The sequence below is a fragment of the Balaenoptera borealis genome (genome assembly GCF_965194805.1).
Source record: "Balaenoptera borealis genome assembly, contig: HAP1_SCAFFOLD_1510, whole genome shotgun sequence".
NCBI lineage: Eukaryota > Metazoa > Chordata > Mammalia > Artiodactyla > Balaenopteridae > Balaenoptera > Balaenoptera borealis.
In genome coordinates this window covers 92,701-120,293 of record NW_028122717.1, presented here as the reverse complement: position 1 = coordinate 120,293, position 27,593 = coordinate 92,701, and the positions used below count along the sequence as shown (strand labels likewise).

Genomic DNA, 27,593 nt, shown 5'->3' with positions numbered 1-27,593 from the left:
ACACTGGTCCTGATGAAGGCCCTGATGCTGTTCCTAACTAAGGTCTTGATGCTCTCAGTAACTAAGGCCTTCACGCTATCCCTCACTCATTTCCTTACACTTTCCCTGGCCTTGAACCTGACTGTGTCTGGAGCTAATGTCCTGCTTCTTATCCTAACTGAAACCCTAATGCTCTCGATAACTAAGGCTCTGACTAGTCCTAACTAAGGCCCTGGCACTGTCTCTAACTAAGGCCCGGAATCTATCTCTAATATAGTTCCTGCTGCCGGCAATAACTAAAACCCTGACACTATCCTGAGCTAATATCCTGACCCATCTCTAACCAAGGTCCTGACACCGTCCCTAAGAAAGCCCTGTCGCTGTTCCTAAGTGAAGACCTGAGGCTGTCCGTAACTCAGTCCCTGAAGCTATGCCTAACTGAGGCCTTGACGCTGTGACTAACTCAGGCCCTGATCATGTCTTTAACTAAGACCCTAATGCTGATGCAATAAAGGCCCTGATGCTGCTCCTACATCATGCCCTGACAGGGTCCCCAGCTAAGGGCCTGACGCTAGGCTTCACTCAGGCCCTGTCGCTCTCCCAGAGTCAGGCACTGATGCTGTCCCTACCTGAAGCCATGATACTGGTTCTAAGTAAGGCCCTGATACTCTCAGGGACTAAGGTCTTGACACAATCCCTAGGTCATTTCCTAACACGATCCTTAGACTTTACCCTAACGCTGTCCCTAGCAAATGTCCTGCCCCTTATGCTAACTGAAGCCCTTATGCTGTGCCTAACTCAGGCCCTGATTTTAGTCCCAAGGCCGTGACACTGTCCCTAACTAAGGCCTAGATGCTCGTCCTAAATCCGCCCCAAAACTGTCCCTAACTAATGCCCTAACTGAGGCCCTGCTGCCGTCAATATCTAAAGTCCTGACATTATCCTGAGCTAATATACTCACCCATGTCTTACTAAGGTCCTGAAACCGTCCCAAAGTAAGCCCTGACGCTGTCCCTAAGTGAGGCCCTGATGCTGTCTCTACCTCGGAATCTGACATTCTAGTGTCCTGACTCTCCCTAACTGACATCCTGACGTCAGGATGACGTCAGGATAAGTGAGGCTCCGACACTCTTCTTAACTCAGGACTTGCCGCTGTCCCTACCTAAAACCCTGACACTGTCTGTAACTAATGACCTGACTTTTTCCCTAACTAACACCCTAGTTTTGGCCCTGACTAACGCCCTGACACTGGTTCTAATTATGGCCATGATGCTGGCTCGAAGGCCCTGAAGATATCCCTAAGTAACAGCCTGAACTCTGTCTAACTAAAGCTCTCACGTTATCTCTAACTGAAGCACTGACACTGTCCCTAACTTAGGCCCTGACACTGTCCCTTATAGTCTAAGCTGTCACTAAATAATGCCCTGATCCTGTCCATAACTAAGGCCCTGAATATGTCCCTAAGTACATCTCTGATGATGTCCCTAACAGCCTGAACTCTCTTCAAGTTATCTCTGAGGCTCTGACACTGGCCCTTCCTAAGGCCTCACCCCGGGGTTGTCCCAGGCTGCTGGGCAGTTTTCTCTTGTCTGCATCTCTAGCCAGCTGCCTGCCATTGGCCACTCTAAGATTCTGTGATGCAGTGGTCCCACGTGGGATGTGCCTGTGTAGGCTCACCTGCGGGAGAAGAGTCATGGCCACTCCGCCCTCCAGGGGACTGCGGCTCAGGGTAGGAATCTCTCAGCCAGTGTCTGGACACAGGGTTCTGTGTCCTTGTTTGTTGTAAGTCCCTTGGTGTTACCTCTAACATTTTGTAAATGGATCTCCCCCTCAGCATATTTGTGATTTAAATTATTTACCACATTAAAATTCAGGAATGACATTATTAGAATGAGCAGGAAGATATCGGATGCCCCCCCCAAATGATCTATTACTTGGAGGATTTAAAATTCTAATGAGAAAACACTCACTCTCCTCACCCTCTTGGGCGTCAGCACAGGCGGGAATCAGCTGCATTCTTTATTTATCCCTCTGATTTTCCAGAACCTTTCCTTCAAGGAGAAGTCTCTGGGCTCTGCGGGAACTGTGAGTGGTGACCATCAGGTAAATCTGAGACTGAAAAGCAAGGGGAAAAGAGAGAGGGGAGGAGATGAGGATCGGTGATGGGGAGAAGCAGGATGCTGAGAGTCTGGGTTAGTCTCCAATGAAGCTAAGGACCACCAGGATCTGGCCCCACCGGCCTTGTCACCTGGTGTGGGGACTGGGGACAGCCAAACCACCATGGCCACTCTCAGAGAAATAAAGAAGGTGGGAGGGCACCCCTGAGAGCCAGGTTGAAAATGGTCATGCTGTGAAATAATAAGATGCCCTTTTCAGAAAAGTGAAGACGGTTCTCTTGGTTCTTAAAGACTTGAAAATACTCTGTGTCCTTCTGGAGGCATGCTGAAGCCGTCAGCCTTTGAGGGCAGTAATGGGAGTGCTTCTGGGCTCAAGACCATCCAGCGCTCACTCCTTGAGGGTGCAGAAGATGACCAGTGTCCACCCCTCGGGTGCTGTGGGGCCTGAGAGCCCCTGATCACCGAGGACGGGAGGGGCCACACAGACACTCCACTGGACCACCGGGGGCTTGGCTGGTGGGCTACAGTCCTTTATCAGATACATGGTTTGCAAACATTTTGTGCCATTTTGGATGGTGGATTATCTTATTCCTTGCTCCTTTTATACACAACTGTTTTTCATTTTGAGGAAGTCCAATTCATCTATTTTGTCTTTTGTTGCTTGTGCTTTTGGTAGCAGATCTAAGAAATCATGACTAAATCCAAGGTCATGAAGATTTACTCTCATGTTTTCTTCTACGAGTTTTATAATTTTGGTTCTTGCATCTAGGCCTTTGGTCCATTTTGCGTTGATTTTTGTATACAGGGTGAGGGGAGGTAAGGGTCCAAGTTTATTCTTCTGCATGTGGGTATCCAGTCGTTTCAGAACCTGTGCTAACTGTTTGGGAGAAAATACGTGCAAATGATGCAACCAACAAGGGCCTCATTCTAAAATATACAAACAGCTCATACAACTCAAAAAAGAAAAAAAATCAAAAAACAGGCAGAAGGTCTAAATAGACATTTCTGCAAAGACATACAGATGGCCAATAGGCACATGAAAAGATGCTCCACGTCGCTAATTATTAGAGAATGCAAATCAAAACTACAGTGAGTTATCACCTCATAGTGGTCAGAATGGCCATCATTAAAGTGTCTAGAAATAAATGCTCGAGGGGGTGTGGAGAAAAGGGAACCCTCCTACACTACTGGTGGGAATGTAAATTGATGCAGCCACTATGGAGAACAGTATGGAGGTTCCTCAAACACTAAAACTAGAATTACCGTATGAACCAGCAATCCCACTCCTGGGCACACATCCAGACAAAACTATAATTTGAAAAGATACACGCACCCCAGCATTCACAGCAGCACTATTCACAACAGCCAAGACATGGAAGCAACCTGAGTGTCCCTCAGCAGATGAACGGATATAGAAGATGTGGTACATATATACACTGGAATATTACTCAGCCATAAAACAGAATGAAACAATGCCATCTGCAGCTACATGGATGGACCTAGAGATTATCATACAAAGTGATGTAAGTCAGACAGAGAACGACAAATACCATATGCTATCACTTATATGTGGATTATAAAATGAGACCCAAATGAACCTATCTACAGAACAAAAACAGACTCTCAAATATAGAAAACAGACTTGTGGTTGTCAAGGGGAAGACAGGGGAGAGGGATGGATTGGGAGTTTGGGATTAGTAGATGCAAATTATTATATATAGGATGGATAAACAAGGTCTTACTGTACAGCACAGGGAACTGTATTCAATACCCTGTAATAAACCATAATGGAAAAGAATATGAAAAATATGTATATATGTATGTATGTATATATGAATCACTTTGCTGTACAGTAGAAATTAACACCACATTGTAGGTCAACTATACTTCAATATCAATTAGTTTGAAGGCACTTTTATAAATCAGGCCTTATTTCTCTTGTCCTTTCATCCTGGGACAAATGTATAACAGAAACTAACCTGGATTACTCCGGGATGAACTCATATCATACAGAACTTTAATTGTTGAACAAACCATGAATATCAGTTACACCATGGGATGTCCTGATCCAATATGAAGTTTGTATACCTTGTATCCAGCCTGCAGAATCCACTAAATTTGGAAATTCAAACTGAAATGAAGCCACCTATCCCATGACTTCTCCACAACTAGTTATACAACATCAATTGGAAACCATATACAATCAAATGAATGCAGACAGAAACAACTATAGCCTTCCTTTTTTTCCCTTTTAGATAAAGACGGTATTTAAGGTGATGTCTTGGGCCGTTTCAGGATGTTACTCAATTTCCTGGGTATCTGCCATGCACACAGGAGGTACACATGTTAGTTAACTTGTTTGTGCAACTATATGAAGGTAGTTAATACCACAAACCTGTATACGTAAAGTGAATTAAATGCTAATGTCATGTTTTGCATTTTTAATGACAAAGAAAAAAAAGTGTAGCGCTGATATTTGTTACAAAAATGAACATTAAAAACATTCTTAGTGAAAAAAGCCATACAGAAAAGGCCACCTAGATCCCATACTCATCTTGTCTGCTTCAAATCCATCAAGGTTGTCCAAATGAGGGGGAAACTCAGTAATGGTTCCAGAAAAAGAAAACTGAATCAGGATGGAAAAAGACATTTTCATACAGTTGGGACAGCAGGTGAAAGTTGAAGTGGGGCTCAGTATTAAATTATAATGTGGACATCAGGATTTCCTCATTTAGGGGTTATGTGCTGGTTCCTTGGGCAAAACACACTAAGCATTTTGTGTGAAGTGGCAAATGTGAGTACTTTTCGCCATTACTGCAACTTTTCTGTACATTTTAAATTACTGGAAAGTAAATTACTTTTCTAGACAACCATGTCAGTATCATGCCAGAAAATCAGATAAGACAGACATCAAATTTTGTTATAGAGGCCAAGACTCACCCAGACCAAGTTCAACCAAAGTTGTAACACTTATTTCCGTTGTAGGAGTCTGCATGGTATTAAGAGGCACCGTGGGAAGAGTATATTAGTAGCTACCATGTCTTGGGTCCTGTGGATTACCTGGGGTGCAGTAGACACTGAGATTTTAGTATTGCAATTTTTCACATTACTTCAAAAAATATGTTAAAAAATAAATTCAGTAAAGTTGCAAAATATGGAATCAATATACAAAAATCAGTTTTGTCTCTATACACTAATAATGAACCACCAGCAAGAAAAATTAAGAAAACAATCCCATTTACAATTCCATCAAAAAGAACAAACTATATAGCAATAAATTTAACCAAGGACATGAAAGACCTATACTCAGACAACTATAAAGCATTGATAAAGAAACTGAACACACAATAGAAAACAATATTCCATGCTCATGCATCAGAAAAATTACTACTATTAAAATGTTTATTCTACCCAAAGCCATCAACAAACAGTGCCAGGAAAACTAGACACCAGACTCCAAAGAACGACACTGGTCACCATCTACACGGCACATAAAACTAACTAAAAGCGCACAGTATTCCACATTAAACCCTTTCTCTCCTGAGGCCCCTGAAGATGCGCCCCACCCACCCAGCAGTCAGCTGCACAGGAAGATTCTCCACACTTGCTCATTTCTTCCTCTTCTGGAGTCTCCTAACCAGTGGCTCCTGAGAAAACCCAGCTGCTGTCAGTGTGGACAATGCCTCATGGTCCAGAAGCCTAAGCCCTGACAGGAGACAAAGCTCCTGTCTGCTTGTCACGGAGCAAAGTCTTTGGGCAGGGTGCACCTGTGCCCCCAGGGTCAGACAGGTGGGTTCGGCGCCCCCTGTGGGACGTCAGAGAAGAGCCGGGAGCGCCGCACTCACAAACCCAGAGGCCTCATCCGGAAGGCAGTTCTGCTGTATATACTAAGTTTGGAAATCCAAACTGAAATGGAGCCAAGTATCTCACTGCATCTTCTCAAAAGATGCTTAAGGAGCAATTAATTACAAACCATATATAATGAAATGAATGTAGACACAAACTTTACAACTTAAACCAAAATTCACTCAAAATTGCCCATAGACAAATTTAAATTACCAAACTATAAAAGTCCTAGAAAAAAAAGAGATAATCTACATGACTTTGGGTCTGGTGACCTTATTCAGAAAACCGGAAGACAAACCACAAACTGCAAGAAACTGTTTCCAAAACACATATCTGATAAAAGATTTGTACTCAAATTATGCCAACAGTGCCATTAAAATTTGGTAAAGATTGAAACACACACCTGGCCCAAGAAGATAAACAGGCAGTAAATAAGCATACAAGAATATACTCAAGATGCTGGTGGAATGCACGTACAACCAACTTTGGAAGACAGTTTGGCAGTTTTTTCCAAATCTAAAAAGTCTCACCTTAGGATCCAAGAAGTGTACCTCTTGTATTTAGACAACTGCTCTGAAAAACTGTGTTCAAACCAAAACTAGCATCAAGTAATGCACAGCAGCTCTATTCATAATGGCTAAAAACTTAAAGATATCAGGATGTCCTTCTGTAGATGAATTCATAAGCAAATTAGGGCACATACATGTCAAGGGGAGAAGAATACACCACCCCAAAATATGCCCATTTGACAAAAGGATTATTTTGGACTGATTAATTTAAGAAACAGCAGACCCAGGAGAATCTTTCAAAACCAAGTAGAAAATGCCCTTTTAGGAGGTAAATTTACATTTATTAAGGATATCTCCATTTGTAAGGGTATGTCCCTCTCTGGACGAGGAATTGAATGATGACTAAATATCAAGAAAAGCTTGTTGGGACTTCCCTGCTGGTCCAGTGGTTAAGACTCCATGCTCCCAATGCAGGGGACCAGGGTTCAATCCCTGGTCAGGGAACTAGATCCCGCATGCTGCAATTAAGAGCCCGCATGCCTCAACTAAAGATTTCACAGGCCGCAACTGAGACCCGGCACAGCCAAATAAATAAATGTTTAAAAAAAAAAAAGCTTGTCAATGAAACAGGCCTGGATGTAAATCTGTGTAACAACCATACCCTTGTTTACTGGGCTTTGACTAATAACATCCCTTAAATGGCTTCCTCCATTCCCTAACATCTTTCTTTTGTTCTCAGCAGAAGATAGCATTTAAGGTAATGGCTTGGGCCATTTCAGGGAGTGACTCAGTTTTCCTGGGTATCTTTCAAGTATACAGGAGGTACGCATGGTATATATTAAACTTCTGATTGTTTTCTCCAGTTCGTCTCTTTTTCATTACAAGGGAGATCTCAATAAAGAACATAGAAATGTAGAGGGAAAACTATTTTTCCTCTCATATACATGCAATGCAATAGTATTCAGATATATAAAGAAATGGACCATCAACCCGTGCAAAAAAAAAAAAAAAAAATAGATGCATCTAACACTTAACATTGCTAAGTGAAAGAATCCAGTCTGAAGTGCTACACACTGTATGACCTCATTTATATGACATTCTAGAAAAGGCAAAACTGACAATGGTAAACAGTTTATGGAATATGTGGTTGAAATAGTCCATATGATACTTTAGTGGTGAATACCTGTCACTATGCATTTGTCTACACCCACAGATTTTTACAACCCAACAAGTAATTTACAATCTATTCAAACTTAGCTACTTAGGATATGGGAGTGTCAAAGACTGGAATACAGAATGTAACAAAGAATCTAACTGATTCAGAAATGTATGAAAAAACTCACTGTTGGTAGTGGGACAAATGGGCTGACCTAAGTTAACTTTGGAAATGTACAGAATCTGTAGGCCAAAGACAAAATGTGCCATACATACACAGTGGACTCTGTGTTCTTTCCATGAGGGGTAGTAGCTAACGGTACCGAAACTACTATATCAGTAATCGAATGGAACAAGCACTGAATTTAATAAATGACAAATGGTGGAAGCCAGGTTTCTTACCACTGGAGTGGGATGTTACAGTCAAACAAAGGGAGAAGGTTACAATATCCATGTCATAACAGATCCGCTTGGAGATATCAGTATAAACTCTCTTTAGCCTACACATAGTTCCACATGGAAATCTTTATAATTACGGGTATATGCATAGGCTGGGATACATGCACATATTTCCATGCACTGTCAGCTGAGCATATTTAGCTCCCACGTGTAAGTTTTTAATACCATTCTCTAATAAAAGGAACAAGGGCTCTTTGAAGAAAGGGCTGATGCTAGGACTGAGACAGTAAATCTAGGAAGCAGGATAATCTTAAAATATCAGAAAGTAAAGAAGTACCAAAATTTTTTAAAATCCACAAAAGAAAAATTATGTAAAATGAAAACAGGAGCAAATGGAAAAAGCTCTCAACAGCCAAAGCAAGAATTAAGTAAGCAGTCTAATAATGTAGTGCTGGATTATAACCAAAAGTTTACAGTAATTATTCACGTGTCCAAACTGGTAAAATAAATTACATAGTTTTCGATGAATGGTGTTAAATAGAAATCTCCTATGCAGAAAGCTTCTAAGCAATGTATATAGCCACTCAGCTGTCCATCAAGGATGTGAAGCTAACCCCTCTCTCCTCAAGTGTGGGTTCTGCATTATGACTTCCTCCTAAATAAGACACACAGGATGGACATGGGGAAAAAATTAACCTCACTGTGGGAAAACTTGACACACACTACTTCAGCTAGGTGACCAAAGTTAAGAATATAAGTGAGAAGTTTCCTTAAGAGCCTGTCCTCTTGATATATAGTGAAGAGGAAGCACTTCACCTCTGTGGTCTGCTTTTTCAAAGCCAAGTCTAACCACGACAAAACCACCAAGCAAATCCCAGTGCCCGGCAGTCTATAAAATACCTGACCAGTCCTCCTCCACACTGTCAAGGTCATGGAAACAAGGAGAGTCTGAGCAACTGTCAAAGCCCAGAAGAGACTAAACAGACATGATGGCCCCATGTCCTTTGACATCCTGGAACAAGGAAAGGTATAACAAAGGGCACATGAATAGGGACTTCACTTAATAATAAAGTATCAATATTTGTTCATTATTTGTCATGATTCTGTAGAAATTTTGACAGGAAAGATTAAAAGTCGAATAAGAGAAACCTACTGTAACAAACTGGAAATCTAGAGGAAAAGGGGGATTTCTTTGTAAAAACACATTACCAAAATGCACCCTAAATTAAGGAAAATACAAAAAGACCAGTTAATCACTGAGGAACCTCTTCCCCATACTGGTTATCCTATCACTGTTCCAGGGTTTCCCTCTCCCGGGACAGGGAAGGAACAGGGACAGAGCTGTTTGGCAGCTCCCCTAGTATCTGACCCCACCCAGTGTCTTCATCTCCCCCAGCCACGCCTACCCAGTGAGGACACCTGAGGAAGGATCAGGGATTATTGATTCAGATGTATCAACCAGGACTTTTTCTTTTCCCAGCGACTGGACACACTTACTGAAGTAAAATAAATTAGTATTTATTGTAAGGGTAGAAATAAATTAATACTTGCAAGTGGCAAGTTGAAGAATGGGTTTGGACCTGGCAGGTCCAGTGGCTCACACTGTCTCAGTGTGACCTTGCTTCTCTCCAAAACTTTGTCCTGCTCAGTGCCTTTGGGGGACCCCATTCACAGGCACAGGCTCTCTCACTGCCCTTGGGCCAACAGCAATTCTAGGCTGACAACCACTCACCATCCATTTTCCAAGAAAGAGTTTCTCCTTTTCTTGGATTCCAAGAAAGTCATGGTTTTAAATGCCTTTGATCTGGCTTGGGTTGCATTCTCATCCTTGACCCATCACCAGAAGATGGAAAGTGGGACTGGCTAGATGTGGGCTGTAAACCCATCTTCGAGCTGGGTGGAACATGGGCTCATCCTTCTGCAACTGTTTGGACTGGAAGCAGGTGAGATGTAATTCCCAAAGGAAAACTGAGGCACTTGGGCCTCAGAACAGACGCTGGCTGGCAGAAAGCAGCAGATTCTAAGTCAATGACAGCTCACTGCACAGCACAGAATCTGACACAAAAGGAAGAAAGGGGTTCACTCAGGGTCAGGGGCTGCAGCTACTCATCCAGTGCTCTTACTGTCCTCCCAAGACTGCAAGAAGTTCTTTCACTTACTGAAAAGTCAGGATCGTTGGTGGTGGTAAACTCAAGTCTCTTTCCTTGGGCATCAGGTCCTCACATCTCAGAGGCGGGCCCAGAACAGCCCATGTGCCCTCAGAAGACACACAGACCTCATTCCTGCCCCTGAGAGGTGGGAGCCCTTGAGTTATGCCATCTCCATGGCCATATTAATTGCCCATCCCTGAAAAACAATACTGCTCCTTTTCCAGTTTCTTCTCTCTCCTTTACTAAGAGGAAGAAACCAAATGCTAGGGTGGTAAGGAAACTCTTGTGCAATGATGTAATGGGAGGCTCCAGAATTATTCCAAACCATGGCACCCATAATTGGCAGGCTTTCCAGAGGCCACATGGATGCATATGGCTCTCCAAGACAATGCAGTGTCAGTGTGAACCTTCCACTGGGAGGTCCAGTTGCCTCCATATCTTTGATTCTTAATGAATATGAATGTCAAAAGTTTCTAACAGGGGCTTCCCTGGTGGCACAGTGGTTTAGAATCTGCCTGCCAATGCAGGGGACACAGGTTCGAGCCCTGGTCTGGGAAGATCCCACATGCCGCGGAGCAACTAGGCCCGTGAGCCACAACTACTGAGCCTGCGCGTCTGGAGCCTGTGCTCCGCAACAAGAGAGGCCGCGATAGTGAGAGGCCCGTGCACCGCGATGAAGAGTGGCCCCCACTTGCCACAACTAGAGAAAGCCCTCGCACAGAAACGAAGACCCAACCAGCCAAAAATAAATAAATAAATAAATAAAAATTAAATTAAAAAAAAAAAGTTTCTAACGACTGACAGGACAAAGGATTGCAGGGCCATGGTCTGCTGTATGGTTGTTGTGTCAGGGACACACTCCGATGTTTAGAGGGTTATTACTTCTCTTGGCAGCCTATGAGGCTGTGAGCAGGAGGCCTTTTTCTCAACCACATGCGTGTTGGTAGTTGAAACTTCTCAAAGGAATGTCTACACTGACCAGGTAGTTCTTGAATTGCCCGGCATCCTGGTCAGCTCCGTAACTGTACATGAGGGCCTGACAATGCCCAGGATGGACTGAGCTAGAGGACCACAGAGGCCTACCTGGATTGTCAGAGGTCAAGGGCTGTCCTGCCTGAGACGTGATCATCTATTCATGCCCACTCAGATGGGACAAAGGATGCCTCCAGTGCCAGGAGGGCCCCACCAGCCCTTAAGAAGGCAGCATCTGGGGGCTGGCAGGTCACTGCACCCAGTCCTGTATAAATCCACACATGTCCACTGAGTGCCCTCCTGTCTGGGCTGTGCTGGAACCTGGGGCTGCCCAGGCAGAGTAGGGCCAGCGTCACCCTTCCCAGGTGGGCGGGCAGAAGGAAACCATGCATGACTTCTGACACCCTCCCCAATCCTTGACAGAGGTTGAGTTGGATGAGAAACAGTCCGAGACAAGAACAGACATTTCATTCTTCTCTCAGAGCCCAGGACTGGGGGAAGGGAGGCCAGAAAAACAGTTACTGACCTCAGCTCCCTGACTCCTGTTTGACCCTGGGCAAGTCCTATCCATTCTGGAGGCTTCAGAGAGAAGGAGACGGGAAGGCAATGAGGGTCAACTGTGCTTAAACCTAACTCTAACCTTTACCCTAAGAACCCTAACCTCTAACCTTAACCCCCTAACAACCCTAGCCCCAGACCCTCGCCCTTGACCCTTTAACCACAACCCTCTACCATAACTCTCCAACCATGACTCTCCAACAATGACCCATAACCCTAAACCGTGACCCCTGAACCCTCACACTGACTCAACCCCAGGCCTAAAGCCTGGCCTAGTGGGTACCAAGGGATGACTGTATGAACTCTCAAATAAACCAAGGAATTAAATCTTCCTGACCATGAATTTAGCAATGGTTTCTTAGATTTGACAGTAAAGCATAAGAAATGAAAGAAAAAAATAGATAAATTGGATTTCCTCAAAATTACAAACCTTTGTGCATCAAAAGAGGTTATCCAGAAAGTAAAAAGACAGCCCACAGAATGGAAGACAATATTGGCACATTATATATCTGATAAGACTCTTTACCTAGGATATACCCAGGGCTTTTACAACTCATCAACAAAAAGACAAACAATAAAATTTTTGAAACAGACAAATGGCTTGCATGGACTGCTCTCCAGGCAAGACATACAAATGGTCAACAAGGACATGAAAAGATGTCAAACATCAGTAGTCATGATGAAAATGCAAATTAAAGCCACAGTGTGATGCCCCTTCACACACACTAGAATAAAACTAAATTTTAAAATAAATTTTAAAATATATAAATAAAAATAACAAATGTTGGCAACAGTGTAGAGAAATTGAAACCCTTAAAAGTTACTTGTGGAGATGTACAATGGTGCAGTCTATGTGTACAAAACTTTAGCATTTACTCAAAAATATAAAATATAATTACCATGTGGTTCAACAACTCCACTCCTAGATATATACCCAAAAAATGGAAAACAGGTGTTCAAACAAAAACTTGAACACCAATTATTCATAGCAGCACTGTTCACAATAGCTCAAGGTAGAAAAGATTTAAATGTCCATCAGCAGGTAAATGGATAAGCAAAATAAGGTAGATCCATAAGCTGCATTATTCTGTCATATAAAGGAATAAAGTAAAATTATACAGTCGCTGTGGAAAACTCTATGGTGGCTCCTCAAAAACATGGAAAATGTATGAGCCCTTGATTCCACTCCAGGGTGTACACCCAAAATATTAGAAAGCAAGGACTGGAACAGATATCTGTACCCCGTATTCATAGCAACATTATTCACAATAGCCAAAAGGTGGAAGCAACACAACACATCCTTCAACAGATGAATGGATAAGTACAGTGTATTATATACACAATGGGGTATGATTCAACCTTTAAAACTAAGGTAATTCTCACACATGCTACAATGTGGATGAACCTTGACGTCATTATGCTAAGTGAAACAAGCCAGACACAAAAAGGACAAACGTTCTACGATTCCACTAGTATGAGGTATCCAGATAAGTCAAATTCAAAGACAAAGTAGAATAAGGTTGCCAGGGGTTGAGGTGAGTTAGTGTTTAATGGCTACGGTTTCACATGGGGAAAATAAAGTTCTGGAGATGGATGGTGAGGATATTTTTACAACAATGTGAATGTAGTTAATGCCACAGAACTGTATACTTAAAAATGGTTTAAATGGGGCTTCCCTCGTGGCACAGTGGTTAAGAATCCGCCTGCCAATGCAGGGGACACAGGTTCAAGCTGCTGGTCCTGGAAGATCCCACATGCCGCAGAGCAACTAAGCCGACGAGCCACAGCTACTGAGCCCTCGTGCCACAACTACTGAAGCCCATGCGCCTAGAGCCCGTGCTCCACGACAAGAGAAGCCACTGCAATGAGAAACCTGCACACGGCAACGAAGAGTAGCCCCCGCTCGCCGCAACTAGAGAAAGCCTGCACACAGCAACAAAGACCCGACACAGCCAAAAAATAAAAAATAAAATAAAATTTTTAAAGAAGCTTTAAAAAAAAGTGGTTTAAATGGTAAATGTTATGTGTTTTTAATCACGATGGAAAAAATGAATGAAATAATGATCAATGTTACAATGTGGATAAACACTGAAAACATCCTAAGTGAAAGAAGCCATACAGAAAAACCACCCAGATCATGCTCATCTTGTACACTTTAAATCCAGCAAGGTTTTTAAAGTGAGGAAAAGCCCCAGTGATGGTTCCAGGAAAAGAAAACTGTATTCGAATGGGAAAATACATTTCCACAAAGCTGGGGCAACTGGTGAAAGTTGAAGCAGGTCTGTGGATAGGATTATAATGTGGAAACCATCATTATTCCTCATTTTGGGGTTATGTGCTGGTTCTCTGGGAGAGTGGCCCTCCCACTCTCACAGGGTAAAACAAACTGGAGTATTTTGTGAATGTGGAAAACTTGATACTGTTATTTAAAGTTTTTTATACACTGGAAATTTACTAGAAAATAAAGTACTTACCAAAACAACCATGTCGTACCACGCCAGAAATACAGACATCAAACTCTGTTACAGAGGCCAAGCCCTACCCAGATCCAGCTCACCCGCAGTGGGGATGCCAGTCACCCTCATAGGAGTCCACATACTATGAGAGGCACCGTGGGAAGATTGGGAGCCACTATGTCCTGGGTGCTGTGGATGACCTGGATGTAGTTGAAACAGTGGCATTTCTGAATTCAAGTTTTCCACATTCAACCACCAAAAAACCGTTACAACTAAAAAATGAATTCAGTAAAGCTGCAGGATACAAAAAAAGAAAAATCAATGCACAAAAATCATTTGTGATTCTATACACTGATAATGAACCATCAGAAAAAGAATTCTAAAAAAAATCCCACTTACAACTGCATCCAAAAAGATAACCAGGAGTAAATTTAACCAAGGACGTGAAGGACCTGCACACTGAAAACTGGAAGACACTGATAAAGGAAACTGAACAGACAAAAATAAATGGAAAGAGACCCCGTGCTCATGGGTAAAAAGAATATTGTGAAAATATGCATTCTAAGGTGGGACTTCCCTGGCCGTCCAGGGGTTGGGACTCTGTGCTCCCACTGCAGGGGGCACAGGTTCGATCCCTGGTTGGGGAACTAAGATCCCGCATCCTGCATGCCACATGGTGTGGCCCAAAATTTTTTTTTAATTTAAAAAAAATATGCATCCTAGCCAAATTAATGTATAGATTCAATGCAATCCCTACCAAAAGTGCAATGACATTTTCCATAGAAACAGAACAAACAATCTTAAGATGTGTGTGGAACCACAAAGGACCCAGAAGAGCTAAAGCGACCCTGAGGAAGGAGAACGGGCTGGAGGCATCTCGCTCCCTGACTTCACACTTCATTACGAAGCTACAGTCCCAAAAAAGTGTGGAATCGGCACAAAAACAGGCACGCAGACCAGAGGAACAGAGCAGAGAGCCCAGGAATCAACCTACAGGTGTGTGATCAGTTAATTCACAAGAAAGGAGCCAAGAACATACACCAGGGAAAGGACAGTCCCCTCAGTAGACGGTGCTGGGAAAACCGGACGCCACACGCCAAAGAACAACACTGCACTCTGTCTACACCACACACAAAAGGGGCCCAAAACCCAGTTTTCCACATCAAGCCCTTCCCCTCCTGGCTCCTCTGAAGACAGACACCCTCAGCGGTCAGCCACGTACAGGAAGCTTCTGCCCACTTTTCCTCACCTTCTCCCTCAGCGGCGTCACCTCCCGGCAGGTCCTGAGGAGACCAGGCTCCTGTCAGAGAGAAATGGACCCCACGATGTCCCAAAGCTGAAGCCCCAGGGGGCCCTGAGGAGACTCGGCTTCTGTTAGTGTGGACTCGACCCCGGTTGTCCCGAAGCCCAGCCATCAGCGTGGACTCGGCCCCACGTGTCCCAGAAGCCAAAGCCCCAGCGGGTCCTGAGGAGACAGGGCTCCTCTCAGCGTGAACGTGAACAGCATGATCTGAACAGACATCCCACCAAAAAAGATATACAGATAGTAAAAGTCATACAGAAACAAGCTCAACATCATATACCATTAGGGAATTACAAATTAAAATCATGAGATATCACAGCACACCTATTAGCACTGCTAAGCTCCAAAAATATGACAATACCAATGGCTAGAGGGTGAGGAACAAAAGGAGCTCTCCCTCATAGCTGGGGGGAGGCATGTGCAGCCACTTTGTAAGACAATTTGGCAGTTTTTTCCAAAGCTAAACAAGTCTCACGTTGGGATCCAACAATCATGCTTCCAGCATTTAGGCAACTGCTTTGAAAATCTATGTCCAAATGCAAACAAGGATGCAATTATGCACAACAGCACTTTCATAATGGCTAAAAACTTGAAGAAATCAGGATATCCTTCAAAAGATGAATGCATAAGCAAATTGGGGTATATCCATGTCAAGGCGAGTAGAATATGCCACCCCAAAATATGTCTCTCTGGCATAAGGATTATTGGTCTGCTTTAAAAAAAAAAAAAAAAGGGCCTCCCTGGCGGCTCAGTGGTTAAGAGTCCGCCTGCCAATGCAGGGAACATGGGTTCGAGCCCTGGTCCAGGAAGATCCCACATGCCGCGGAGCAACTAAGCCCGTGAGCCACAACTACTGAGCCTGCGCTCTAGAGCCCGCGAGCCACAACTACTGAGCCCGTGTGCCACAACTACTGAAGCCTGCACACCTAGAGCCTGTGCTCCATGACAAGAAAGGCCACCACAACGAGAAGCCTGCGCACCGCAATGAAGAGTAGCCCCTGCTCGCCACAACCAGAGAAAAGCCTGCATGCAGCAACGAAGACCCAATGCAGCCAAAAATAAAATAATAAATTTATTCAAAAAAAAAATCTCAGAAAACTGAGATTGCCGTTTTATGAAGGACATTTACAATAGAGCAGTCTCCATTTATAAGGGCATGTCCCTCTTTGCACCAAAAATAGAAGGATAATTAAATCTTAAGTAACTCTTTTCACTGGAGAAGTCCTGACTTAAATGTGCAAACACTCATACCCTTGTTTACTGTGCTTTGCAGGATAACCTGCCAAAACTGGCCTTCCCCCCCTTCCCCAGCATCTTTCTTCTGTTTTTAGCTGAAGACGGTATTTAAGGGGATGGTTTTGGCCATTTCAGGGAGTGACTCAGTTTTCCTTGCTATCCCCCCTGTATTCAGAAGGTATACATGTAATTAAACTTCTGCTTTTCTCCTGGTAATCTGTCTTTTATTTCAGGGGCAGGGGGGCCTCAACCAAGAACCTAGAAAAGTAGAGGGAAATTGTCTTTCCGCCCATACACGTGCAGTGGACTACTACTCAGCAGGAAGGAATGCACCATCAGCCCATGGAAGGACATGGATAAATCCTCAGTATGTACTGCTACGTGAAAGCATCCAGGCTGAGGAGGCTGCACACAGTATGACCCCATTGGTGACACTCTGGGAAAGGCAAAGCTACACAGATGATAAGCAGATCATGGGGTGGGGGTGTGAAGCGTTCCATGTGACACTCTAGGATGGATACCTGTCACTGTGCATTTGTCTAAGCCCACAGATGTGTGTAGCCCAAGGGGCCAATCATAATCTATTCAAATTTAGTTATTTAGGATGTAGGAGTGTGGCAGGATGGAATACATAATGTGACAGAGTCTAAACGTATTAGAAATATATGGAAACAACTCACTGTAGGGGATGGGGTAAAAGGTGCTGACCTAAGTTACCTTTGGAAATGAATGGAATCTGTAGACTAAAGGCAAACTGGACCGTACATATACAGTGGGCTTCATTTTACGAAGTTCTTTCCAGGGTGTAGTAGCTAACAATTCTGAAACCTCTGCACATGTAATCTGGAAAGGAGCAATGCATACATAAACGGCAGATGGTGGGAGCCAGGCTCCTTGCTGTGGGAGTGGGAAGTTACAGATAAGCAAGGGGAGAGCCTCTGCCCTCGTAATCCTGGATCTGGGCTTCCTGGGAGGATGTTGACTGGCCAGGGGAAACACACAGATCTTCACGCTGGGAAGACCCTGCAGACATAGGAACTTCACGCCCCATCTTTCCACCCATACCTGCTGGAAACACTCAGCCCTCCATCATCAGTCAATTGCAGCGTTTAAGACATTCTCGCCCCCAGGCAGATAAAGGAGCATGAGGGTCTTGCTTACCCCTAAGCTGTCCCAGAATCCAGGCCCTGGGGATGGAGCCAGGTTGGGGCTTCCTGGGCCTCTGACCAGCAGGTGAGAGGAAGGAGGAAGACCAGTCCTGAGGACAGAGGTTCCCTCAAGTCTGTGAGCCCAGGAGCCCCGATGGGATTCATTCCCAGTGAGGACATGGGCGGGGTCTGCAGTGGTTCTGTGCTCCCCCTGGACCCCTTTGATGAAGCCATGGCAGCACTGGCCCCAGACGTCTCCTGGCAGCGTCTCAAACTCTGACACAGCGGTTTTACAAAGGAACACGAGAATGGAGCTGAGCCCCTGACGGCCACTCTTTTCTGGCTCTGAGTTGCTTCCAACAGGACCGCAGTCACCTGCACGTAGTCTGCTGTGACCTACCTGCCCCCATCGGCCTTTCCTCTCCCTCCCTGCGATGATTCCCGTGACATTTCCAGCCTGGACCCCTCCCCCAGGCCAGACGCCTCTGTCCAGTCACTGCACCCCCATCTCACCTTGGGGGCTAACAGGGCCCTCAGGGGACTGGGATCCTGCAGCTCCCCACACCCAGGAGCAGCCCCACCTTCCCTGGTTGCTGAGCCCAGGCACCGGGTGTAACCGAGCGGGACCCTATGGGGCATTCCCAGGACAGAGCCCTCCCCCACATCCTCTGCTGGAGCTCCTCTCTGAAGTACCTGGATAACAGTATCTGATGCACGCTTCCTGAGTTGTTTTACAGATGCTAAAACCACCACCAAACGGAAGAAATTAACTACCTGATGATCTTGAACAGGTAGCCCCGGAACTTATGCCTAAGAATTTAGAATGTTAACTGCCTGTTACCTCACCATCAACCAGAGAATTGTGCACCAGCTGATCTCATACCCTGCAACCCCCCTCCTTCACTTGGCCTTTAAAATTGCTGTGCTGAAATCCTTCAGGGGGTTTGGGGATTTAGAGCACAAGCCGCCTGTTCTCCTTGTATTGGCACTTTTACAATTAAAGCTGCACTTCCCTTCACCACACCCGGTGTCAGTAGACTGGCTTTACTGCACTCGGGCAAGCGGACCCAAGTTTGGTTCGGTAACACTGGGGTCTCCCAGGCTCCCACTCTCCTTGTGCCCCACTGACTGTCATCTGCTCCTCCAGAGTCTTGTTGCAGCAAAAATAGAAATGAAGTTCTCCCTCCCCTGAGAACAAGGAAAACAAAGGGAACAGCGAACAGGCTAGAGAAGAAACATAACCTGGCCTGAAAGAGTTCATCACTCCTTGTTTTACTTTGTCACTAATTTGTAGTAACTAGATTTGTACTTTACAAAGCGAACCTCACTCCCTGACACTACGTAATTTACCTCTGGCACCCATCACCCCTAACTCTGTGTGAGTCACATCCCCTGCCTCTCACTCCCTAACCTTATTATGTCCAGCACGTACATTCTATACGCCCCTTATAACAAATCACCCCCTATAGTCTTTGCATTTCAGAAACAAGGTCACCGGCCGATAAACCAGAGGCAAACGGACGCAATTACCAGACTGCTGGACCCCAATTACCGCGCGGCCTGATGCCAACTATGACTGTTTTGAAATAATGCAAAGAAAAGGAGGAATGCAAGACCTTCACTACTTTGATCCTCATCCTATACCCCGGACTGCGAGAGCCCCACGTATAAAACCTTCCCTGATTCTCAAGGAGGGCGGGCCCAGTTCTTGAGGCGCTAGCCGGCTGTGTCTTCCCTTCTGCCTGGCAGAAGAATAAAACCATCTCTCTCTTCCTCCAAAATCCCTGGCTCCGTATTTCTGTTCAGCCTCGGTGCACGGGGAAGCCGAGATTTCGACAACAGTCTGTGGCCAGTTCCCACACTAATTCACCTCTATGCCCACAGCCCTGGCCCAAGCCCGATCCTGTGCCTGGTTCCTCCATCAGGCCCTGGCAAAACTCCCTGCCCGCACGGTGCACCTCACATCCCACCCCAACGTGGTCTTTCTGAAGCATAAACGAGACTGTGACTCTCCCCCCACTGTAATCCCCCAAATGTTTCCCCACTTTCGCTAGGGTATCTGCTGGGAGAGACATCTGCCAAGGCCCTGAGAGTCCCCGGCACCCCCACGAGGCTGCTGGCTCCTGGGTTCCCTGACAATGAGCACCTCAGCCGGCCAGGCGACACGGCAGGAAACACCAGAACCGCTCACCTCAGGAGGGGACTGGCACGGCCACGGCCTGATCAGAGAGAGCAGAGAAGGGCTCCCCAGCTGGGACACAGACTCTGCACGAGTGGCCTCTCCGTGAGCCACTACATCACCTTGTGTGACTTGAGGGAAGGACCGAGGCACGCTTGGCTCCTAAGGAGGATGGGATAGGCTCAGTCACGTCCCCCCAAATTCACATGCTGAATCCCTAACCCCCAGGACCCCAGGATGTGGCTGTATTTGGAGATGGGATTTTTAAAGAGGCGATCAAGGTAAAAATGAGGTCACTAGGGTGGATCCTAATCCAATAGGATTGTTGTCCTACAAGAAGAGATTAGGACACAGATAGGCAAAGCGGGAGACCACGTGAGGACCTGGGGAGAAGATGGCTGTCTAAGCACCAAGTAGAGAGGCCTCAGGAGAAGCCAGCCTGCACACACCTTGATCTCAGACAGCATCCAGGACTGGGAGATGATAGGTCTGTTATTCAAGCTGCCCAGTCTGTGGTATTTGTTACGGCGGTCCTGAGCAGACTCACACGCAGGGTAACTCAGGGCTCAGACTGGACAGAGCCCACTCTCCATCCCCCTGTACGGGAGTTACAGGATCCTCAGGAACTGAGGAGGGGGTCCCTGAGGAGAGGCACAAGATAGAAGATGCTAGGCGTTAACACGACTGCATTCACGTTAAACGTGCCTGAAGTCCATTCACACGAGATGGTCTTGTCCTGTATGTACATCGGCACCTTCAGTCTGAACGGAGATCTTTGGCTTCACCACCTCCACTGAGAGCATTAGCTTCACCTGCTGTGGACCGTCTCCTATAGGATTTCCAGAACCACAAAGCATCGAAGCTTCACAGGACCCAGAGTCTGTGCGCTACCGTCCAGGTGACCCTCACAGCAGAGCCACGCAGCTGCCCACCAGATCCCATTTCCCTTTTTCCTGTTCACAGCTACCCTGCACCTCCCAGCCTTCCCACCCCTTACAGCTGGGGCACAGTGTCTCGTGTTACCAAGGGGGAGAGGTGGAGGTGGTGAGGGCCTTGGCCAGACTGCATCCTAGGACGGAGGGCATGATGCCCACCTGGTCACCCCACCCTGCTGGTTGGAGCCCTCACCTGGAAGCAGGGAGGAGAAACAAGGGGGACAGAGCCTGGGCCCTGCCACCCACCTGCCCTGGACTCTCACATGAAAGGGACAGAGACATCTTGAGCTTCAGCCCATTTTGGGGGGGGACACTTTGTTCCAGTAACAAACCTTTGCCCTAAAAGCCAAGGTGCTTTACAAACCCCTCCCCAGCTGTCACAGAAAGTCAGACTTAACTTCATCACACTTTTCTCAAACCCCAGCTCATGCTGAGACCACCACTCAGCCTTAGAGTCAGCATTGGGCCCCCAGAAACCCTAAATCAGTGGCTGGACACCACAGTGTTGAGGGGTCAAGTAGGAAGCCCATCCCTAAAGGTGCGGGTTGCACACGGCCTCCCGAGGTTCTTACACCGGTACATGTTGGGGGTATTTCAATCCTGACTGAGGACATTTCATGTCACCATTCATGTTGCTAATTAAGAAACCACTAGTTAGAGGAAAACCCTATCAAGATACTTGCTACACCGATGAAAATTTCTGAAGTTGGTCGGAGGCGGGGCATTTTCTCACATGCTGCCAGCAGCCCCCCACAAGGACCATCCTCATTGGAAAGCTGCTTGGGCCGTTCGGAGGCATCTCTTTGTGAACGTTAGCTGACCTCCAAGCCAGCTGCTCCTGAACTTTACCCACCCTTCCCAGGAAAGCCGCCTGAATATGTGCAAGGACCTCACAGGCTGGAGGAAAGGGCTTGCAGCCACCCCAGCGACAGCACACGTGCTACATGGGCTCCTGCACGTCACACAGGACGGTTCTGGCCCCGGCTGCTCTTCTAGAAGCTTTCCATTCCCTACCCGAGTTACCCCTCCTGTCCTGGCCCCCACTGCCCTTTTCTCGCTTCCTCACCTCTGCCTGGGGAGAACTTCCAGCAGAGCCCCACTCAGACCGGGCCACCCTCAAGGCCGTGGCCCCTCCCTCCCTCCCACCAGCCCAGCCCCGAGACTGCTGACGGGGCAGAGAATACGGCGTCAGGCACAGCTGCAGGGCTCTTGCTGCCTGGAGGGGTGTTTACATTGACCTCAGCCCAGGCACACCTGGGGAGGGCTGGCCGGCCGGGTCAGGCTGCCCAGGTCAGCCAATCCTCGCCCCTCAGGGGCTCATAATTGCAGAAAACGGGCCTTGTTGTGCCGGCCAGGCCCAAGGAACAGGTGTGGGGTCCTGAGGGTCAGGATTGACATGGGGCTACAACTCTGGCTGATTTTCTAATCATTTTAACTAGCTCGTGAGTAGGAAACAACTTCAAGAAGACCCTCTCCACACGAGAGGAACCCAGGAGTCAGGGAGAGGAGGGGTGGTGGGTGGAGACAGAGGCCTGGTGCCGGGCTGCAGCGGAAGCCCCCGGAAGACCAGGCGGACGGAAGCCGCACAGAGTGAAGCCCAGGGTCACAGACCTGTCGGAGCTGCTGTTTGTTAGTTCAGGTCCTGCTCTGAGGTGCTCAGGGTCAGCTCTGACCAACAGGTGGGCTGGGGTGCTCTGCAACGAGGGCCACGTGCACGGTTCCTGTGTGCCCAGCCCTGCCGGGTGCCTGCCCAGGTGAGCTCCATACCCTGGGAGGGGCCTGCCCACGAGAGCCCCGGGGGCTGCCGGGTGCCTGCCCAGGTGAGCTCCATACCCTGGGAGGGGTCTGCCCACGAGAGCCCCGGGGGCTGCTGTGTGCCTGCCCAGGTGAGCTCCATACCCTGGGAGGGGCCTGCCCACGAGAGCCCCGGGGGCTGCCGGGTGCCTGCCCAGGTGAGCTCCATACCCTGGGAGGGGTCTGCCCACGAGAGCCCCGGGGGCTGCTGTGTGCCTGCCCAGGTGAGCTCCATACCCTGGGAGGGGCCTGCCCACGAGAGCCCCGGGGGCTGCCGGGTGCCTGCCCAGGTGAGCTCCATACCCTGGGAGGGGCCTGCCCACGAGAGCCCCGGGGGCTGCTGGGTGCCTGCCCAGGTGAGCTCCATACCCTGGGAGGGGTCTGCCCACGAGAGCCCCGGGGGCTGCTGGGAGGAGCACGTGAATGAGCCTTCTCTCTATGCAGCCAGCACAGAGTTGCTTAGCCACTTCCCTGTGGGCGGTGCTGGGGTGAGATGAGAACCAGGAGCTACTGCGGGCCCCCTGAACCCCCATCTAGGCCCAGCCACAGTGATGAGGTCAGTAGGCGGTTGCTGGCTGCTGTGCTGCGTGACGGAGGCCCCACCAGTACCTCTTGTTTCTTCTACCTGACACCACAGAGGCCTCCCCAGGACAGAGCCGACAGCCTGCACAGGATGAGTGGGAGCTCCTGGTGACCCTGCAGGGGACGTGAGAGGGACGGACCAGGCAGGAGGGGAGTGGGCACCCAGGCAGAGCCGTGGGGCTTGGGGCCCAAGGGGGCATCTCTGGGTCTCAGCTGGGAGTGGACGGGCAGGTGGTGAGTGTCACCCAGGAAAGCTGCTCTGGTGACGTGAGGCTGAACACGCTTCAGGGTGATATAAACTTCCCGGGTGACCCCAAAAACAGGATTGTGAGATGAATCCCATGAAAGGAAGGAATCTTGCTGAAGGGAAGGTTTGCAAAGTGAATCCGCCTAAGAGGAGGCCCTGTGAGCCAGTCCCCTCAGAGGGGGGACATGGAACCTACTGGGAGCAATCATGCACCCTGGGTGGGCGATGGGCACAGACCCCACTTCCTGCTCCCACATCTGTGCTTCTGCGTACGTTACTTGGCTTCTTGGAGTCTCAACTTCCCAGTCTGTTCATCGGGTGACAGTAGCATGGATTGACTAGTAATTTGCTCAGAACAGGGTAGAAAGGGATCCCATGGAAATTCCACAGAACACCATCAGTATGGGAATCGCAGGCCCTGTTTCCCGCAGGACTGTCTTCAGGATCAGGAGAGCAAATCTGAGCAGACTTGCAGCAGAGCCCAGGGATGGGCTCAGTTTGGTGGGTCCTCCTGTTTCCTGAAGCTCAGAGAAGGGAGACTCCAGTGGGTAGTGGCATGTTTACCCCACACCTGGGAGCATCTGGACCTCAAGTCCCAGCAGCCGCTGAGCCCTATCAGCCCAGTATCTGGGGCCCCAGGAGGCAGGCGGGAAGCCTGGAGGGCTCAGGCAGGAAGCACTGGTGTGGTCATCACCCGTGCAGAAGCTTCCGAGCCAGTGTCCAGTGGGAGCTCTTGCCCTGCCCATGAGTTTCAAATCCACAGCACAGATCAGCTGCTAGCAGCTCAGTTTGTTCTCTAGACACAAAGCAAAGTCCTCAGACCAAGTATATCCATGGCCTGTGAAAAGACACGTCTGGTCTGGCACCAGGAGCTGCCTCTGGGTCCCTCCTGATTGGACGCCCAGCAGCCAGTGTCACCACGTCATGACCGTCAGGTGGTGTCGGGCATGGGGGGACGAGAGCACACGGTCCAGGCCCACAGGGGACCATGCTGTCCACGGAACCAGTGTTGTGGCTATAGGTGTGCCCTCCACCACCCCACAGGCAGAGACCACCATCCCCTTACACACTGTTACCAAATTAAGTCATATAAACCCTACTCGGGCCCTAGCCTGGCTGAGGATCACTGCCTCGACAGGGAACGTTTCCTTTTTCCATTCTGGTTCAAATAGGTGAATAACGAAACCAAAGCTGAGACCGACAGAGCACAGGCTTTATTGAGTGGCCAAAGAATGGAGAAGAGGGAACTAAGTTCACAAGTAAACTTCTCGCCCACCCGGAGAGAGTGATTTAATTTTAAAGAGTAAAGACACAATCAGCTCAGTAATTGGCCACGGGGGCTGGAGGGGCCAAGGCTAACCTGAGCTGGAGGAACGTGGGTGCCTGCCTGGATGCTCAGAGGCCAAGGGCTGTCCTGAGACCTGCTTGGACACCCGTGCAGATGGAACAAAGGATCCGTCCAGTCACAAGAGGGCCCCACCAGCCCTCACGAACGCAACACCAGACTTCCCTGGTGGCGCAGTGGTTAAGAATCCACCTGCCAATGCAGGGGACACGGGTTTGAGCCCTGGTCAGGGAAGATCCCACATGCTGTGGAGCAACTAAGCCCGTGCACCACAACTACTGAGCCTGCGCTCTAGAACCCGCGAGCCCCAACTGCTGAAGCCCACGCGCTTAGAGCCTGTGCTCTGCAACAAGAGAAGCCACCGCAATGAGAAGCCCCCACTCGCCGCAACTAGAGAAAGCCTCCGGGCAGCAATGCAGACCCAACACAGCCCAAAATTAATTAATTAATTAATTAAGAAAAAAAAAAGGCAGCACCTGGGGGCTGGCAGACTGATGCACCAAGTCTTACATCACGTCTAGTTAGTATCCTGCATGTCAGGGCCATGCTGGACCTGGGGCTGCCCAGACAGAGTGGGGCCTGCATCACCCTTCCCAGGAGGGAGGGTGGAGGGAAACCCTGCATGACCTCTGAGGCCCTAAGAACCCTTGACTAAGGCTGAGCTCAATTTGAAACAGTGGGTGACCAGAGCAGACATTTCATTCATCTATCAATGAGAATCCAGCACTGGAGGAGCAGAAAACAATGGCCTCGCTCAACCTTGACGCTAATCCTGACATGGACCCTAACCCTAAACTCTGATCCTGACCCTAAGCCCTGACCTAACCTTAGCCTAACCCGTACCGTAAACCTGTACCTTACCGTAACCCATGCTCTACCCGCATCCTACCTGTACCCCAATTCTCACCCATACCCTAACACCCACTCTAACACAGAACCCTAACACGCTGAGACCAAAACCATAAACCTTAACCAATAAGCAAAACCATAACCATAACCAAACCATAAAATATATTCATTAACCATACCCATAAATAACTCATTAACCACAAAACTTAAACCATAACAGCAACCATAAACCATACACAGCCCCAAGCCTCACACCAGCCCCAGCCCTAATGCTAACCCTCCAAACCACTTACACCAAGCCAAATCTAATCAGATTATACAAATACATCTTGAAAAAGAAAACTGGGGAATACTCTGGTGGCCCAGTGGTTAGGACTCTGTGCTTTCACTGCCAAGGGCTCGGGTTCCATCCCTGACTGGGGAACTAAGATCCCACAAGCCATGGGATGTGGCCAAAGTAAATAAATAATTAAAATGAAATAAAACCACTATTTTAAAAAAGATTTTAAAAATAAAGGAAAAAAACAAGAAAACTACCCCAGTACAACTTATAAATAGGAATGTAAAAATCTATCACACAATAATAGCAACATGAAACCAACAGAACTTTAAATGGATAATGCCATAAGCCAAGTATCTCTACACCAGGAATTTCAGGTTGCTCAACATATGAAAAGTAAGCAATGTATTCAACCACAATAATGGTGTGAAGTAAAAACACATAATCATATCAATTAATGCAAAAAATCTACAATGAAAATCCAGTGTTATTTCATGACAAACACTCAAGAAAGCAGGAATAAAAGGAAAGTTGTTCAATATGGAAAAGAGTAGTACAAAAAGCCACAGCAAACATCATGCTCAACGTTAAAGACTGAAAGATTTACTCCTGAAATCAGGAACAGGGCCAGGAAGCTGGCCTTCATCACCGTTACTCAATAGTGTACTGGAAGTTCTACCCAGAATCTCGAGGAAAGAAATAAAAGGCATCCATGGGTGAATGGCAAAATTAAAACCGTGTCTCTTCACAGAACATAGGTCACATCATCTTATATATAAAACTACCTATAATCAGCAAAGAAATTATTTGAGCTAATCAACTAATTAATAAGCAAAGTTACAGAACAAAATATCAATTCATGAAAATCTATCTTATATGCATACGCTGGCAAAAAATAATCTGAAAAAGAATTTATGAGAACAATTCCATTTTTAATAATGTCAACATCAATATTTAGGAGTATATTTAATCAAGGTACAAGACTTGTTTTTCTCTATGTAAAGTTGTATGTTTGAAATTACTGGAAAGTCAATTACTTTTCAAAACATCATGTATGTCAACAGCATGCCAGAAAAGCAGAGAAAACATCAAACTTCCATATAGAAGCCAAGCCTTACCCAGATCCAGTTCACCCAAAGTCCACATGTCATTTAGAGGCACTGTGGGAAGGTTATATTAGGAGCCGCTGTCCTCCGTGTTGTGGACGACCTGGATATGGTAGAAACAGTGGGATTTTTGAATTCCAATTTTCCACTTCATTCCACAAAAAAACTATGAGAACTAATAAATCAATTCAGTAAAGTTGCAAAATCAATACACAGAAATCAGTTGCCTTTCTAAACACTAATAATGAACCATCAGAAAGAGAAAGAAAGCAACCCTATTTACAACTGCATCAAAAAGAACAAAATACCTGGGAATAAAGTCAACCAAGGAGGTGAAAGACCTGCACACTGAAAACTTGAAGACATTGATGAAGACATTGAAAGACACACCAATAAATGGAAAGATATCCTGTTCTCATGGAATGGAACAATTAATATTGTTAAAATA

At 46.9% G+C, this 27,593-nt stretch overlaps 1 long non-coding RNA gene across 1 annotated transcript in view; it reads right to left on the bottom strand.

The window, feature by feature from the left end:
• Nucleotides 1-1,823: 1,823 nt before the first annotated feature.
• The window catches only part of LOC309622086, a 97,318-nt gene continuing 71,548 nt past the window's right edge, over nt 1,824-27,593 (bottom strand). The window contains exons 2-3 of the long non-coding RNA XR_014240483.1: nt 27,158-27,248; nt 1,824-2,094 (exon numbers count right to left, since the gene is read on the bottom strand). This is a non-coding gene — a long non-coding RNA (uncharacterized lncRNA). The remainder of the gene's footprint in view (nt 2,095-27,157; nt 27,249-27,593) is intronic.